The sequence below is a fragment of the Rhinoderma darwinii genome, chromosome 9, assembly GCF_050947455.1.
Source record: "Rhinoderma darwinii isolate aRhiDar2 chromosome 9, aRhiDar2.hap1, whole genome shotgun sequence".
NCBI lineage: Eukaryota > Metazoa > Chordata > Amphibia > Anura > Rhinodermatidae > Rhinoderma > Rhinoderma darwinii.
In genome coordinates this window covers 68,917,947-68,935,885 of record NC_134695.1, presented here as the reverse complement: position 1 = coordinate 68,935,885, position 17,939 = coordinate 68,917,947, and the positions used below count along the sequence as shown (strand labels likewise).

Genomic DNA, 17,939 nt, shown 5'->3' with positions numbered 1-17,939 from the left:
ATGGATTCTTAAAAGAATATATATTTTATATATAGAAATAATGTTCATATAATGTTGTCACTGTGTACACATATTACATTACTTATCCTGTATTATACTCCAGAGCTGCACTCACTATTCTGCTGGTGGAGTCACTGTGTACATACATTACATTACTTATCCTGTCCTGATCCTGAGTTACATCCTGTATTATACTCCAGAGCTGCACTCACTATTCTGCTGGTGGAGTCACTGTGTACATTACATTACTTATCCTGTACTGATCCTGAGTTACATCCTGTATTATACTCCAGAGCTGCACTCACTATTATGTTGGTTATTATTGGAAGCTTGTTGACAGACATACCCCTAACACCTTAGTAAGCACCTATAATATGAGGGGCAGTAGGCTTTTCCTATATCAGATGACTGTACAGCGCTTGGTATAAAGACTCCACTTCCCAGAATGCAGGTCACCAGAGTCCCTCTGGGCTTCTATGAATGTAATGAAACATTATGCGGCACCTATAGAAATCCATGGGAGTCATAAATGAGGCCGAGGGCAGCGCTCATGTGGAACATACACCAATACAGAAAAGCACTTGCTCTGGGTTGCCACATAGTTAACCCTGCATTTTACTTGATGCCATGTGAGGATTTATGGGAATATTAATAATTGGTTTCCAGATTGGCACCTCTGAGTGTGTTTCTGTGGTGGTGCGGACTGTCATTTCTTGGTTACAGCTGCCAGTACGGGCCTGTGGTTACATATATTACACAGAACATATTCCCGAGGCACCAGACGTCTGCCGTATCACTTATGTAACTGGAGAATCACACAGCCAATATAAATAATATTACAATACAATTCTATTATACTGTATAAATACAACACTACAACCCCCAACATGACCCGACCACTGGACATGACCATCATACAATCCTATTATACTTCATACATAGAACACTACAACCCCCAACATGACCCGACCACTGGACATGACCATCATACAATCCTATTATACTTCATACATAGAACACTACAACCCCCAACATGACCCGACCACTGGACATGACCATCATACAATCCTATTATACTCTATACATCGAACACTACAACCCCCAACATGACCTGACCACTGGATATGACAATAATACAATCCTATTATACTCTATACATCGAACACTACAACCCCCAACATGACCGACCACTGGACATGACCATAATACAATCCTATTATACTTCATATATAAAACAGTATAAGTTTTATATCTGTTTCTGGGAAAGCTGGGTGGAATATGACGACCTCTACAGCCTAAGCTAAATTCCTTGATTTAAAGGAAAAATGCTTCTTAAAGGGGAAGTCCATCAAAAATGTTTCTCCAGCAATTTCTCCGTTTTCTGTTAGCTCGGGATCCATCAATATGGAGGATCGGGGGACTAGCGGTGAATATTTATTTTTCTTATATCTGGTTACACAAACTTATGTATAGAATTATGAATCTTCTGAGACCCCAAAATCTGTGATGAGAGAAATTCTTGCCTTTGGCGGATTCCTCCAGGGGTACATGAAGCAATCGCTGCTCCCTGTCTTGTCAGTCTATCACTATCCCACTCAGCCGCATGTTGGATGAGCAGGAGGCCAAAGTTCATAGGAATCAAGTGCTCCCTCAGCTCCAGGATTTGGAAAGGAGATTTCACAACTCAACTTTGTGTGACCCCTGAAAGTCATTTTATCTTCCTACACCCCCAGCCGCACATTAGATCGTCAGCTCATATGGTGGTACTGATTCATTACAGCCACATGGATCACAATGTAGTGAGATGTATGGCGGCATAGAGCCGGGAAGGATTTGTATAATCCCCCTAGTGCTGGGGGACCGGCCTTTACTTATCTCTCAGAGTTTATGATGGTGAGGTCTTGGTGCAGATTCATACTCCGTTCATATCCTATATCCAAAGGGTGTAGCTATAGGGGGTGCAGAGGTAGCAGTCGCACCCGGGCCCTGGAGCCCGAGATGACCCACAGACCCCACTGCCACATAAGAAGACACCAGTATTATAAATGGCACATGGTAGGTGGGGGACCCTATTACAGATTTTGCATAGGGGCATCAAGTAACGCTTATTCAGTACAGATTTTGAGTTACATCATACTCCAGTCACATCCAGAGCTGCATTCAGAAATTTGTTAGCAGTTTTTCCAGACAATTCTTTGTCCTAACAGCTTAACTTTAATTGTGTAATTGTTCTAGAGTTCCTACAACGCTCTGTATTCCAGAAAAAAGAAGCCACTTTAAAGTGTATGTATAATTTTGTAACCATTTTTTTTATTGCTAGGATGTATTTAAAATAAAAAATAAAGCTCCTTTGTAAGTGGGTTTGATTAAAAATCTCCTACCATGTTGTGTCTACAGCTTCTATGTAGACCTATGTGTCTCCATGGTTACAGACTACAAACAATTTCTGTGTAGTCTGATCCTGCAGTCATGAGCTAAGCTGGCCGTACAAATGAAAGGTATGTTGGCCGAACCCACCAACCACCTAATGAGTATGGTGGTATCCCAATTCTACCTGACGGCAGATGTCGAGGAAGAGAAGGATCGGGCAGTTGAATTTCCACATGCCGGATTGTTTATTAGCAGATAAGCCAATGCCAGACCTCTGTTCTACTTGCACACAGGACTGTCTTACATTGCATAAGGCCCTGTACTAAATCTTCTGCCCCCCCACCCTTGAAGAGAACCTGTCACTATGTCATATAAGTAGGACCGTTTACTGATCTGAATGGCGCTGTCTCCCTGATTCCAGGGCTGTTTCACTTTTTTTCCTGAACCCCCCTACTCTAGAGATATGGACCACTGTTCTGTTGGCTTCCTCCATGATAATTTGCTTTAGTTAACCAACAGGGCGTGAACCTCAACTGCCTTGCACTGATTGGTCAGCATCAGAGGCAGGGAAGCTAGCTCCACCCCATTGGCTAACTACAGCAAATACTCATATAGGGTGCCGACACAACAGTGGTCCATATCTCTGCAATGGGGTGGTCCAGGAAAAAAAGAAAAACAGTGCTGGAATCAGGGAGACAACGCTATTCAGATCAGTAAGGAAGTTCAAGTTATAAGACCTAGTGACAGGTCCCCTTTAAATGGTGTAATACCACGCAGTGCACAAATAACCATACTGTACAGTATAGTTCCCAGATAACTGTGCCATATAACACCTTCATACAGTTCCCTACATAACATTACTATACAGTGCTGCCACCTCCATAAACTGCAAGACTACAGTGCCCAAGTATGAGTGCTCAAATAATACCAACATGCAGTGACCACATAACAGCCCACATACATAAAGTATCCAAAAACTGTGATACAATGTCTAAGTAATACGGCTACACAATTAATATTAAGACTCATGTTGGAGTTCTGAGATGCCCCTTCTGCGGGTCGCACACCCCTACGGTCTGCTTTGACTTCTCACTAGAAAAAAAATACAGTTGTTGCATGTGCGTTTTTATTGCCATAGTCAGAGGGGAGATAAGCAGCTGCCAGACACCTCTGGGGCTACTTATCTCCCAGTTTAATAAACAATTGTACATGTTAAAATCCCGCATGTTGAAGGCGTCACAACGAACGTTCCTACAACGAAAACTATTTGCGCGTCCGCAGTTAATCTCCACATCTACGGATTTAGTGTTATCTCCTAATGGTGCAGATGTAGGCGAAAATATGGACCTTTCCTTAAGATTTACACCCTATAGATAGGGAAATCTGCCCATTGCACAGCATGTGTCGGGGTCAACTATGGAGACGTCTCCAGCTACGATAACTGGGTGTGAGTTTTCTTTCCTATAGGTGAAAATCCCCTTTAAGGACCGGCTGTAAATAAGTCTTTAAGGGGGAATGCATTAACCTCAAAGGCCAGAGTGACAGTATTGAGCTGAAGCAGGGGCCCCGTCCTGTGATAACCTGCGGACTTGGCCATAACTCTGCCCTTTCAGGCCCTTCCTGACCGATAGCAGAGACTTTGAATTCTACACAGAGACAGACAGGCGGCCGGAAATAAAGCAGAGGTACCTGGCCCCTCTCCTGAGCAATAAAACAGCTCCGAGAAGAAGGTATCTCATGGTAGATAAGCCCGATGTGGTGACAGATCCTCACCTAGTGACTGCATTCAAAGGAAAAAATTGCTCAATATGAAGGTGCAAGACCCTGAATGTCAGGACGGGGCCATATCAGGGTCCAGTTCTCTGCTAAATTGCATCATGGGAGGATTTAATAACATGGGGTTAGATCCAGATGTGGAAGCGGAGTTCCTGCACTGACTGTCATCAGAGGTATTACTCCACTGAAGCTGCAAAAATCTGGAACATTTATAATACTAGTGTCTAATAATGTGTCAGAGGGGCCATTGGGACCCCCCAGGAACCCTGCCCGGGGTGGAACTGCTCCCCCTATAGGTATGCCCCTGGGGGCACGGCCACTGTTTATCGTATTGTAATCTTTATCATTGTACACTCAGGACTAATCATCAATGAGGTCTAATAGGTTCCTGGTGAAACAGTCCCTAGCGGCATGTGATTGGGCACGCATCAGCTCCGAATGGGGTCGACTTCTGTTGGACATTTGGGGCCATTATCATGTCAGAGCCGGGGCCCACGGGAGGATGCGGTACTAAGGTGAGCCAGTCTGACCCTGCATATGCGCCTACTAGGGAATATGGACACGGGGGGTTATCACACGGAACATAGGACATTCTGATGTCCCACCGACCATTGACTTGGAGGAGATAAATAGATTCCTTTAGGGACCTTTGAACATCATTTATATTTTTTAAGGGGTGCCTATTGTAGAGTACAGTAAAGTAGATTACAGTTTAGTATCATATAGAATAGTACAGTATAGTGACGTTTAAGACATTACAGTACAGTCTAGTATATGACAGAAGTGTACAGTGTGGTGCAGTATAGTATATGACAGAAGTGTACAGTGTGGTGCAGTATAGTATATGACAGAAGTGTACAGTGTGGTGCAGTATAGTATATGACAGAAGTGTACAGTGTGCTGCAGTATAGTATATGACAGAAGTGTACAGTGTGGTGCAGTATAGTATATGACAGAAGTGTACAGTGTGGTGCAGTATAGTATATGACAGAAGTGTACAGTGTGGTGCAGTATAGTATATGACAGAAGTGTACAGTGTGCTGCAGTATAGTATATGACAGAAGTGTACAGTGTGGTGCAGTATAGTATATGACAGAAGTGTACAGTGTGCTGCAGTATAGTATATGACAGAAGTGTACAGTGTGCTGCAGTATAGTATATGACAGAAGTGTACAGTGTGCTGCAGTATAGTATATGACAGAAGTGTACAGTGTGCTGCAGTATAGTATATGACAGAAGTGTACAGTGTGGTGCAGTATAGTATATGACAGAAGTGTACAGTGTGCTGCAGTATAGTATATGACAGAAGTGTACAGTGTGGTGCAGTATAGTATATGACAGAAGTGTACAGTGTGGTGCAGTATAGTATATGACAGAAGTGTACAGTGTGGTGCAGTATAGTATATGACAGAAGTGTACAGTGTGGTGCAGTATAGTATATGACAGAAGTGTACAGTGGGGTGCAGTATAGTATATGACAGAAGTGTACAGTGTGGTGCAGTATAGTATATGACAGAAGTGTACAGTGTGGTGCAGTATAGTATATGACAGAAGTGTACAGTGTGGTGCAGTATAGTATATGACAGAAGTGTACAGTGTGGTGCAGTATAGTATATGACAGAAGTGTACAGTGTGCTGCAGTATAGTATATGACAGAAGTGTACAGTGTGGTGCAGTATAGTATATGACAGAAGTGTACAGTGTGGTGCAGTATAGTATATGACAGAAGTGTACAGTGTGCTGCAGTATAGTATATGACAGAAGTGTACAGTGTGGTGCAGTCTAGTATGAGTGGCCCAGAGAATGTGATGAAATAATCCCCCGGACCATAACGCTGCCGCCACCGGCTCGTGTTCTCCAGCAATGGTCGCCGGGTGTTTGTTCTCTGTTTCTCGTCCGTTCCATGAAGCAGAAAACGTGACTCATCGGAGAAGACGACCCTTTACCAATCATGAGTGGTCCAATGTCGCCACTGCCGGGCAAATTTAAGCCTTTTTTCCGCTGCACCTTTGTTACATAGGAGCAGTGACCGTCCGCCTGCTCCGGAGCCCCATACGCAGTCGGGTTCGCTGGACTGTTGTATTAGACACACGTCTGGTCGCCCCCTGGTTGATTTTCATGGTGAGCTGCTCCACTGTAGCGTGTTGTTCGACCCTCGCGCACCTTCGTAGCCGACGTTCACCTCTCGAATCAATGGTACGTGGTGCTCCGCAGTCTCCACGTCGGTTATTCCCAATGGCGCCATTTGTCCACTCACGATACACTGTCACCACAGCAGCACGAGAACATTTCACAAACTGCGCTGTGTGAGAAATACCGCCACCCTGGCCCGAAAACCAATAATCACCCAACTCTGATAAATCGCCCCTTTTACCCATGACAACAACGAGTGATATGTGATCAGACGGCCGACCGCACCCGTTATATACCCACCAAGCCGGCCCACCACACATCACTTCATGGGCTACGCGGTGCCGACGTCGAAAGTAGGAGGTGGTCATAATAATGGGACTCCTCTGTGTATAATAAAGTGTAGTATATTATTGTAGTGTGTCGTATAGTATCTTGTAGTATAGTATATGATGGTGATATATGGTACCACACACAAGGCTTAGATACAGCAGCTCAGCAGACAGTATCACACAAGATAGTCTTAGATACATCAACTCAGCAGATAGTATCATACATGATCATGATAGTCTTAGATACACCGGCTAAATAGGCAATATCATACAGGGCTTAGATACACTGGCTCACAGACCGTATAACACAAGCTTAGATACACAGGCTCAAAGTATCACACATGACTGGCTTAGATACACAAGAGTGCAGACAGTATAACATATGGTAGACTTAGATACACAGGTTCATAGACAGTATATCTCTGGCTTATATACACTGGCTAAGCAGACAGTAACAGGCTCACAGACAGTATCACACAGGCTTAGATACACTTGCTCACAGACAGTATCACACAGGCTTAGATACACAGCCTCACAGTATCACACATGATATAATTAGATCCACAGGCTCTCAGTCTGTAGCAAGATATGTTTAGATACACTGGCTAAGTAGACTATATCACACATGATAGGGTTAGATACACCAGCATAGCAAACAGCATCATACATGACAGACTTAGATACACACGCTCACAGACAGTCTCACACATACTTAGGGCGGATTTACACGAGCGTGTGCGTTTTGTGCACGCAAAAAACGCGGCGTTTTGCGTGCGCAAAAGGCACTTAACAGCTCCGTGTGTCAGCAGCGTATGATGCGTGGCTGCGTGGTTTTCGCGCAGCCGCCATCATTATGACACTCCGTTTGGATGTTTGTAGCACGTGGTGCTTTTCTGTTTACATTCATTCTTTTACTGCTGTTGCGCGAATCACGCTCGTCCCACGGAAGTGCTTCCGTAGGGCATGCGTGATTTTCACGCGCCCATTGACTTCAATGGGTGCGTGATGCGCGAAAAACGCCGAAATATAGGACCTGTCGTGAGTTTTACGCAGCGGACTCACGCTGCGCAAATGTCACGGACAGTCTGCACTGGCCCATAGACTTGCATAGGTCCGTGCGACCCGCGTGAAAAACACGCGGGTGGCACGGACGTATTACACGCTCGTGTAAATCCGCCCTTAGATACATTATTGCAATAATACAGCCACTGCATCACATTCACCTTGGATGGAACGAAACACTTTTAAAGTGGCTGATTTGTCAAATTAGGTTTATTATCGCCGTCCTGTCCCCATGCGAGGAGGTGATGATGTGACTTCTGTGTGCACAACGTGTGGGCTGCAGAAACCGAGCTCCGAGTGTATTACAAGTGACAGGAAAATCCTTTTATCTCCGGCAAAATTAAAATTCATGATATTTTCTTTGGCAGCGTTGGGCGGTTTGGGGTAACGCAGCAGTCGGGGTTTATAAAGCCGCACTTCAGTGTATTTCACTTTTATCAGCGCTCTCCTCGCTTGGATTGTAGGTGTCTGTGAAAGTGCCTCTGTGTGTGCCAGCTGCCGTACCACCCGCGCCAGACCCCGGTTTCCTGTTAGTGATTTCAGACCCGAGAGCTAAAGGCACTTAATGTCTCCTGCCACCCTCAGTCTGACAAGCACCGACTCATGGCAGAAATATAATGCATGGGCACATGAGTGCTTACCAGCTGCTGACGTACCACAGGTCCCAGCATGCATTGTAACTTCCAAATAGGTGTAACTTGTAGATCCCAATGCAAAATCTGTAACAGGGTCTCCACCTACCATGTGCCATTTATAATACTGGCGTCTTCTCATTTGGCTTGGTGTCCCCTCTCTGCACCCCCTATAGCTACGCCCTTGGCTAGAAGGACACAGTCTAACCACTAAGGGCATGTTTACCATAAGGCAGCCCCTGCAGAAACAATGGTGCCCACGGGCTCAAGGGCAGTGTGAACGTGCATAGGGCTCCCCCTCACCACTAACACCACAGTGATAATAAAAGGAAAAGCGAATTGGCACGAGGAAGAGAAGACTGTCTACTGGAGCGAGATAAGTCCGCCTGTAAGTGGCAAATATTTAAAGGGGTTCTCCGGGACTTTAACTTTGACTGTCTATCCTTAGGAATGACCATCAATGTGTGATCATTTGGGGTCCGACGTCTGGTACCCCAAATGATCAGCCCAATGAAGGGGCCGCGTCGCTCCAGTGGCACTATAGTTCCGGAGGTTTCATTGGCGCCTCTGCTGTGGGAATAGGGTGCTGTTATGCCACAGTCTGCACCACTGTTATACATAAGACGTACACCACCAGGAGAACATGTTTTTTACCTCTTTAGGCCCTGTTCATATGGCAGAATTTTAGCCGCAAAATTCCACCTCCCATTCATTTCAATGGGAGTCGGATGCTTCTTTTTCCCGCTCCTTGATTTTAAGAGAAGCGTCCTGCCCGATCTTCGTGTGGATTCCGCCAGAACCTCCCATTGAAGTAAATGGGGGAAGGAATCTTCCTGCCGACGGCAGAATTATTTCCGCGGAGGGTTTTGTGGCGGGTCCTGCCATGCAAAATCCGCCGTGTGAACTGACCCTTAGGGCATGTTCGGACGTGGCAGAATTTTTCCACTGCAAATTCGCGGCAATTACGCAATGAACCTGCAGGAACATTTGCATATTTGACAGGTAATTCAGACGTTGCAGATATCACAGAGGACTTGCCGCAGATTTCAGCCTTTGCATTGCAAATCCGTAGTGAAAATCCTCTGCTTCTCCACTGGCGGCCATGCATGCTGCGGAATGAAAATTCTGCACCGCAGCCTATGTTCCGCAACGTGTGCACCGTTACCTAAAGGAGTATAGAAACGAATGGAAAAAACGGCTGCTGCGGATTTCCACTTCGTACTGTCCGCGGCGAAATTCAACAGCATTTCCGCCACATCTTAACGTGCCCCGACGAGGATGTGGGTTGTTTGTAAATAGTTTTTGTTTGTAGTGAAAATGTTGTGAGACAGAATGCAACATTGTAACAAATCCAAGTTTTATGACGCAGATATTTTGTGCCATTTAATATCACGTTGTGAATATCATTTTGGGAATGCTGGGTTTGATTTTACTCCATTTATGTTTCCTTTGTTCACTAGATACATTTTTTACTACAAAATTTACTATTTACAAATCAGCTCCGGTATGAAGGAATCTGGAGAAAAACTTACATTACCGAGTTTGTAATCTGTATCATTTCTGCCTATTAAACATCATTTTCTAGGACCAGCAGAATTAGAATTAATGCAATAAGTAGATATTGCACCCCTCCCCCCCAAACCCACCACTTAATGTCACCGTCTTCCCCCTACAGCCCCCCTGACAGGCTCATAGTCCCTGTTCTGACATTTCTGTATTATTGTAGCGGTGCAGAGGTCCTGACTTCTGGCTGATGGGAGGATATTTGGCTTATTTTTCTTTACTGACTGTTAATAAATTTACTGACAGTTGGCACCCCTGCAGCAGCACAGTGACAGATGTTCGTTTTTGTGGAAGCGAGTGAAGCCCTGAGCTCCTGGAAACTTCCATTGTTTCAACATGAATTCCTAGAGATGTTCCAGGCCTATCTCTTCTCTGGACATCTGAAGTCCTGGCAGCTCTCAGTCTGCTGCTCACATGAGTTACGAGTTCTCTGTGTAATGGGCAGCGCTTCAAGCTGATACCCTGGAATAGAGAGATCTAACAGAACTAACCCATGAGATTCCTATGACAGCAGTAGAGCAGTTCTGAATCTGGTGGAGAACCATAAGTCTCAGCAAGGCCTGCAATATACATAGTAAGACATTGTCTGGTGGAGTGTATTAAAGGGATATCCGCCACTGAATGCTATTTTGCAGTTTGTATATAGATATAATCTGCATACATGTACATATGTTGCTGTAAAGGGAAGTGTTTTATATATTTATATCTATGTACATGTGTGTGCACTATACTCCAGAGCTGCACTCACTATTCTGCTGGTGGAGTCACTGTGTACATACATTACATTACTTATCCTGTACTGATCCAGAGTTACATCCTGTATTATACTCCAGAGCTGCACTCACTATTCTGCTGGTGGAGTCACTGTGTACATACATTACATTACTTATCCTGTACTGATCCTGAGTTACATCCTGTATTATACTCCAGAGCTGCACTCACTATTCTGCTGGTGGAGTCACTGTGTACATACATTACATTTCTTATCTTGTACGGATCCCGAGTTACATCCTGTATTATACTCCAGAGCTGCACTCACTATTCTGCTAGTAGAGTCTTTGTGTACATACATTACATTACTTATCCTGTATTGATCCTGAGTTACATCCTGTATTATACTCCAGAGCTGCACTCACTATTCTGCTGGTGGAGTCACTGTGTACATACATAACATTACTTATCCTGTACTGATCCTGAGTTACATCCTGTATTATACTCCAGAGCTGCACTCACTATTCTGCTGGTGGAGTCACTGTGTACATACATTACATTACTGATCCTGAGTTACATCCTGTATTATACTCCAGAGCTGCACTCACTATTCTGCTGGTGGAGTCACTATGTACATACATAACATTACTTCTCCTGTACTGATCCTGAATTCCCCCCCCCCCCCCCCCCCCATGATCAACTGTAATCTGTAGGGAATCCTGGCAGCAGCTGTTCAATTTCCCTGCAGCGCCACCAGAGGCCGAAATGAAGCAATACACAGTTCCCATTGAAATCAATAGGCTGTCCTTGTAATACATTGACATGTTGAGTTCTCCAGAGAGCAGGAGACGCTCTTTGTAGATGCTTTTGGCTCTGGCTGATCGATGATGGTCCTGAATAGGGGACCCCCTCTATTATTTCAGAATTCTCTATATACGAAAATGGGTTTTTAGACCAGACCGTCCTTTAAAATGGCAGGAACACAGATATTGATTTTCAAAGGCTTTTTTTTCTCTCTCTCTCTCTCTCTCTCTCTCTCTCTCTCTCTCTCTCTCATTCCTTTTCTTTATAACGAGTCTTCCTGAACCCATAAAACAGTGGGAATACTGGGAAAATTGATACTTCAACGTTCTTTGTCCAGCATCAACACTTCCCCCGGGTCTTATATTTGTATCTGCCAATTTAGAAACTACACTTAAAATAAGATCACTGCACCTTTACATTGCCCTATACAAAAGTGACACGTTAACCATAGAAGTGCCAGGGAATTTCTGGCAAACAAGTGGTTAAACAAAACGATATCCATCACGTGATCCTCCTTGCAGATGTCACACATGGCTATAACCCAGGAATAATAGACATGATTCCTTGTATCAGAGCAAACATAAGTAGCTTAAAACGGTATTGAAGCGTTTTATGGTCCGTACACATTTATGGGAGCGCATATCGCCATCCAGAAAGCATTCCGATGATTATGGCGGGTTTTATGTTAAGGGATCTGCTGCTCGCTTCGTGCCTCTACACATACAAAATTGGTCACAGTATATATTAAAGCTCCACATTTGACTAAAATAATCTCTAAAAACAACAAGGTTACCACTGAATCTGTTTCTTCTGGGAAACCGTCAGCAAGGATGCATTCTGCTGTTAACAGATCTTATAATGCCCTTATTCTCAATATTCATATGTTAATAAGCAGGGCTGAGGGGGGTATTAATGAGCCAATCAGACCCACAATCCTTTCACCACAGGACACCAATAGGCTGTTTTCGCTAAATCTTGTCAAAACCGCGCCATTGTGCTATGATTTAGCAAAAATGCTAATTGATCGCAACGTGTATACCCAGCCTTATGCAAACAAATTACTAATCAGAGACACATAATAGCAATTACAGATATGTCAACCGTTGCATGCTGACAGTTTCCAGGTAAAAACTGTTTTGTTTTTTTAATTCTGCACAAATGAAATCACTGAAGTAGAATATTAAAACCAGAAACATAGTGTCATATGATTTTTTTATGTCCTAGATTGTTGTGTTTTAATCATTTTCTACCCCCATGCTTTACACTGCAGCTATGCTTGTTAAGATTGGCTGATGGGTAGAGTCAGAAGCTCAACAGGGTCAGTACATGCAGAGCATCCTGACAATGATTATAGACTATAAGTGAGAAAGAGAAGATTATCCGGTAATCTGCGAACTACGGAATCTGTCGCGGGGGTGCCCGCTGCAGGATTATTGCCCCTCTGTGACCGATCCTTTATAAGCGTCTATATGGTTATAAGTGACACAATATTTCATGAGGATAATTTCTTACCCTTCCAGTCCATGTCACAGATATTGGAAAGTACGTCTAATCAAGCTGAAATATGTAGAAAACATCTATCTATCTATCTATCTATCTATCTATCTATCTATCTATCTATCTATCTATCTATCTATCTATCTATCTATCTATCTATCTATCTATCTATCTATCTATCTATCTATCTATCTCATATCTATCTATCTATCTATCTATCTATCTATCTATCTATCTATCTATCTATCTATCTATCTATCTATCTATCTATCTATCTATCTATCTATCTATCTCATATCTATCTCATATCTATCTATCTATCTATCTATCTATCTATCTCATATCTATCTCATATCTATCTATCTATCTATCTATCTATCTCATATCTATCTATCTATCTATCTATCTATCTATCTATCTATCTCATATCTATCTATCTATCTATCTATCTATCTATCTATCTCATATCTATCTATCTATCTATCTATCTATCTATCTATCTATCTATCTATCTATCTATCTATCTATCTATCTATCTATCTATCTATCTATCTATCTATCTATCTCATATCTATCTATCTATCTATCTATCTATCTATCTATCTATCTATCTATCTATCTATCTATCTATCTATCTATCTATCTATCTATCTATCTATCTATCTATCTATCTATCCCATATCTATCTATCTATCTATCTATCTATCTATCTATCTATCTATCTATCTATCTATCTATCTATCTCATATCTATCTATCTATCTATCTATCTATCTATCTATCTATCTATCCCATATCTATCTATCTATCTATCTATCTATCTATCTATCTATCTATCTATCTATCTATCTATCTATCTATCTCATATCTATCTATCTATCTATCTATCTATCTATCTATCTATCTATCTATCTATCTATCTATCTATCTATCTATCTATCTATCTATCTATCTCATATCTATCTATCTCATATCTATCTATCTATCTATCTATCTATCTATCTATCTATCTATCTATCTATCTATCTATCTATCTATCTATCTATCTCATATCTATCTCATATCTATCTATCTATCTATCTATCTATCTATCTATCTATCTATCTATCTATCTATCTATCTATCTATCTATCTATCTATCTATCTCATATCTATCTATCTATCTATCTATCTATCTATCTATCTATCTATCTATCAATTCAATTCAATTCAATTCAATTCAATTCAAATTCAATTCAAAGAAGCTTTATTGGCAGGACCAAATACATATTAGCATTGCCAAAGCAAGTAAGAAGTAAGGGAATGAGGGATAGGGACTGAGGGCTTGGGGATAGGGACACATCTAGGGTCGGGGTTATACGAGTCCATGGCATATCATGTCTCTCTCAGTTTATGGCATGCAGTGACATATTCTGCCGCTGTGCCCACTGTGGTTTCCTCTTCACCCAGCAGGATGTAGAGTTTCTCTTCCTCTTCCATGGAGCTGAAGTCCGGTAAGAGATCGGAGAGTCTCCTGAAGTGAGTGTCCCTCACTGCTGAGTATTTGGAGCAGTGTAGCAGGAAGTGGGCCTCATCCTCCACGGCCTCCTGGTCGCACTGTTGGCACAGTCGGCTCTCCCTGGGCTTGTAGTTCTGTCTGTGGCGCCCGGATTCGATGAGCAGGTTGTGGGCGCTCAGTCTGTAGCGGCTCAGGATCTGTCTGTCTCTGGGGTTCGGCAGTTTCTCCAGATATGGCGCCAGTTTATATTCCTGCTGTAGACTACGGTATATTGTCAGTTTCTGGGATGTCTTTATGTCGTTCCTCCAGTCACTGATATATTCCTCTTGGTTCTCGTTTATTGTCTTCTTGATTTCGGCTTTTGTGAGGCCGCGCTGAGTGACATTTTCTTGAGGCCGGGTCAGGGTGAGATGTTCTGCGGGGCCTGGTTTACCTGGGACCCCTTGGTGTAACAGGGCTTTATGGTGATAGGAACTTTGCCTGCTGCTGTGTAGATGGGCCCAGAATGATAGCGCCCTCTTCTGGATTGTGAGGTGTAGTGGGAATCTACCCAGTTCTGCCCGACAGGCACTATTTGAGGTGCTCCGATGGACTTGGAGAAGGTGTTTGCAGAATTCTAGGTGGAAGATTTCTGTTGGGCTGGAATCCCACCTTGACCAGTCTGGGTATGTGTCCGGACCCCAGACTTCACTGGCATACAGGAGGATTGGGGAGATGATGGAGTCAAAGATTTTCAGCCAGACCGTCACTGGTGGTTTGAGATGATAGAGTTTTCGTCTGATGGCATAGAAGGTTTTGCACGCCTTGTCTTTCAGAATCTCTATGGCTTGTTTAAAGCTTCCTGATTGGTTGATTTCTAGGCCCAGGTAAGTGTACCTGTCGGTCGCTGTGATTGTGGCGTTATTTAGTGTGAAGGTCGGGTGCCTGGGGGATTTTGAGTTTCTCTTCTGGAACACCATGATGTTGGTTTTCTTGGCATTGATGGGTAGTGCCCACGTGGAGCTGAATTTTTCTAGGATTTGCAGGTTGTCTTGGAGACCTTTCTCGGTTGGTGATAGTAACAGAAGGTCATCTGCATACAACAGGAATTTCACCTGGGTGTCATGGAGGGCGAGACCTGGTGCTGAGGAGGATTCCAGAGCTGTGGCCAGTTCATTGATGTAGATGTTGAAGAGCGTTGGACTGAGGCTGCAGCCTTGTCTGACTCCTCGGCTCTGCTGGAAATCGGCCGTTCTTCTCCCGTTCACCTTCACGCTGCATCTGTTCTCTGTGTAGGAGCTTCTGATGACGTCATAGGTTTTACCTCCTATTCCGCTCTCCAGCAGTTTCAGGAATAGGCCCGGGTGCCACACTGAGTCAAAGGCCTTCTTAAAGTCCACAAAACAGGCGTAAATCTTCCCATGCTTTGTATTGTGGACGTGGCTCTTGAAGAGGCTGCGCAGGGTGTAGATGTGGTCAGTGGTGCGGTGGTTTGGCATGAACCCAGCTTGGCTTTGGTGGAGGACATTGTGCTGGGAGAGGAAGCTGAGGATTCTCTTATTCAGGATGCTGTTGAACAGTTTCCCCAGGTTGCTGCTGACACATATCCCTCGGTAGTTGGCCGGGTCGTACCTGTCCCCACTCTTGTGGATTGGTGTTATAAGGCCTTGGTTCCAGATTTGCGGGAAGTAGCCGGCACTCAGCACTATATTAAATAGTTTGACTATTGCGGCCTGTATTTCTGGCGGGCTGTGTTTTATCATTTCTGGTGAGATTCTGTCTAGGCCGCTGGATTTTTTACACCTTATGTCTGACGTTCTCTCTGTTACTTCTTGCAGTGTTATTGGTGTATCCAGGGGGTTTTGAGAATCTTTAAGTGTTTCCTCCATCGCCTTCAATTTTGATATTATTTGTTTTTGTTCTTGGCTTTGTTCTTCTTTCGGGATATCTTTGTAGAGGTCCCTGAAATATTGGAGCCAGATGTTGCCATTTTGAATATGAAGGTTGTTTTTCTTGCAATTTTTGCCCATGTGTTTCCATAATTCCCAGAACGAGTTGTCATGGAGGGCATCTTGGAGTTGGGTAAGTTTGGTGGAGATGTGCCTTTGTTTTTTCTTTCGGAGGATGGTCTTGTATTGCCTCTGTATGTTGCTGTAGGCCTCCTTCAGACCGGTGTTGTTTGGGTCTCGGTGCTTCTTATTTGAGGCATTTCTTAGGGTCTTCCGTACTTCTTTGCACTCACGGTCAAACCAACCGTTAGGATGTATTTCTTGTGGCCTCTTGTAGTCACATCTTTTCAGGTCAGACTTCTCTGCCATGGTATAGAATATATTATTGAGGTCATTTACGGCCTGATTGACCCCTCCTGGGCTTGTCTCATACACCTTGTTGTAGAGGTTGTGAAGCATCTCCTGCACTTCTGGTCTGTTCATTGTCTCTTTATATTTTATAGTTGACGTTTTGGACCATTTATAAGATGGGGGCAGGTTGAAGAGGCCGGTTTGATGTGGTTTTTGTGCAGATGGTTTGGTTGTGGATTTGATGTATAGAAGTAATTGGTTGTGATCTGACAGGTGCGTTTGTGGAGTGACTATGAGTGCGCCAATGTTTGCGGGGTCCATGTCCGTGATGGCATAGTCTACTACACTGCTGCCTACATGGGAGTTTAGTGTATACCTTCCTAAAGAGTCTCCCTTGGTGCGGCCATTCAGTATGTGGAGTCCTAAGCTTCGACATAGATTCAGTAGTTTTTTCCCGCTTTTGTTGACGGTGCTGTCATAGCTGTTTCTCTCTTTCTGTAGGGAGTTATGACAGTCGGCCTCTGCTCCAAAGATGAAGATATTTCCATCATTGGTCAGGTAGTCTTTATCTCTCCCCGTTCTTGCATTGAGGTCTCCGTAGATGAGAACGCTGCCCAGGGTCTGGAAATGGGCGGCTTCCCTTTGTATAATCTCAAAGCTGTCTGGGTTGGAGTACGGGGACTCTGGCGGTGCGATGTACGTTGCGCAGAGATACATGTCAGACTGAGAGGTGAGGATGGAGCTGCCTATTCTTATCCAGATGTGGCTGTCTCCTCGCTTCACGGCTTTGATCTGCTCATGGAGCACCTCCTTGTACCAGACTAATATTCCTCCTGAACACCGACCCTGCTTGATGTGTTTATTTTTCAGGGCGGGGACAGAGATTTCCCTGTATCCAGTGGGCACCAGGGACTCATTCTCTGTCCTAGTCCATGTTTCCAGGAGGATTTGTATATCGATATTTTTCAGTCTTTGGATGAAGTCTGGATCGTTAATTTTGCATCCAAAGGCTGAGGCGTTGAGGCCTTGAATATTCCAGCTGCTGATTATAAAGGACGTCATTGTGTGTCCATATACCTTGTAATGAGCGGCGCTGTGTAGGACGGGCTGGAGATGTGACTGTTGGATGTGTTGTAGATGTTCTCGTGTTGTACAGTCACATTAGTTTTTTACATAGAGTGCTGAGCAGGGTCTTTAGCATCTCCATGTCTCTGCTCTGCGTGTCTCTGTGTGAGGCAGGGGGTTTCCTCCATGTCTCTGCTCTGCGTGTCTCTGTGTGAGGCAGG

At 43.8% G+C, this 17,939-nt stretch overlaps 1 protein-coding gene across 1 annotated transcript in view; it reads right to left on the bottom strand.

Moving 5' to 3' along the window:
• Positions 1-17,939, bottom strand: part of ALX4 (ALX homeobox 4) — a 67,918-nt gene that overhangs the window by 21,670 nt on the left and 28,309 nt on the right. The window lies entirely within an intron of this gene.